Genomic DNA, 1,681 nt, shown 5'->3' with positions numbered 1-1,681 from the left:
GGTCAGGTGCAATGATAGCCAAAAACCAAGTAAGAGAGCTATATTCGGCTGTGCCGAATCTTATATACCCTTCACCAAATTATACTTTAAAATTAATTTTTTTAAATATTTTTAGGTAAACAAAATTAAATTTTTTTTAATTGTTTTTCAAAATTTTTTTTTTCCAATTTTTTTTAAAAAAAGTTTTTTTCAAATTTTTTTTAAAAATATTTTATTGAAATTTTTTTTTTTGAAACAAAATTTACGACAAAAAAATTTTTGGATGAAAAAAAAATTCGGGTCAAAAAATATTTTTCCCGATTTTGACCCATTGTAGGTCCAACTTACTATAGCCTTATCTACATCGTTGCAATGGACTTTGAAATATCTATCATTAGATATCCATATTGTCTATATTAATGACTTAGTAATCCAAATATAGATCAAAAATAGGTAAAAAATCGAGGTTGTCCCCGTTTTTTGCTCATATCTCCGTTATTTATACACGGATTTTGCTGATTTTAAATAGCAAACTTCTCGAAAAGATGTCTGACAGAATTATTAAAGATTTGGATCCCGAAGATATCTGGAGACTTCAGAAAATTGATTTCAACTAACAGACGGACAGACAGACAGACGGACATGGCTCAATCGACTCCGCTATCTATAAGGATCCATAATATATATACTTTATAGGGTCGGAAATGAAAAATGTAGAAATTACAAACGGAATGATAAACTTATATATACCCTTCTCACGAAGGTGAAGGGTATATAAACTGAAGCTTCCAAAAAGTACTGTGAATGATATTATAAGACGTTAAGCACGGATTGTAAGAAAAAATGAACCAACAAAGTTAGCAGACGAGACCCCGACCTTACAACGAAATTAAAACCAGTCGTAGTGCATCATGAAGAATACGCTTGGATGCTGGTTTACGGTCATATCGTAAAATTAAATATTCAAATAGTACAGAAAAGCAAAATATTACTGCTGTAAAATGGTCTCGTTTACATTACCAACAAGTTTAGACGAAAATAAATAACTGCCTTATCATGGATAATGAAACGTATGTGAAAATGGACCTTCAATAGCTACCAGGACATAAATCTAATGTTGCAGAGAGCCGCGGGAATGTCAATCAAAAATATAAATATAAAAAATTGGATAAATTTGGTAAGAAGGTAATGTCGTGGCAAGCTATTTGCAGTTGCTGTCTTAAGAGTGCTCCATTTGTAACCTCTACAACTATGACTTTGAATATTTACATCAAAGAATGTCTTCAAAAACGTTTGCTACCCTTTATTAGCCAACACCATTCTTCAGTAAATTTTTGGCCCGATTTGACCTACTGCTACTATTTCAAAGCTGCCTTGGATTGGTATCGAAGCAACAAAGTCGATGTAATACCAAAACATATGAATCCACCCCAACTTCGGCCTTTTGAAAAATATTGGGCTATTGTCAAAGCTAAATTATAGAAAAAATGGAAGCGCTATTATCAACAATAAAAAAATGTTATCTCCTTGGAATAAATATACAGGTGGACCGAAAAGTTGTGCAAAAGTCAAAAACTAGAATTTTTATTAAAAACTAGTTCTCACGTGATGTCATTACATACATGGACCATTTAATTTTTGTATATATAGAAGAAGATAAAGATATTTAACTAGTTTTTTTTTGCATATTCATAACTGTTAA

This window comes from Calliphora vicina, chromosome 2 (genome assembly GCF_958450345.1).
Source record: "Calliphora vicina chromosome 2, idCalVici1.1, whole genome shotgun sequence".
In the NCBI taxonomy this organism is placed as follows: Eukaryota; Metazoa; Arthropoda; class Insecta; order Diptera; family Calliphoridae; genus Calliphora; species Calliphora vicina.
Note: the sequence above shows the minus strand (reverse complement) of the source record.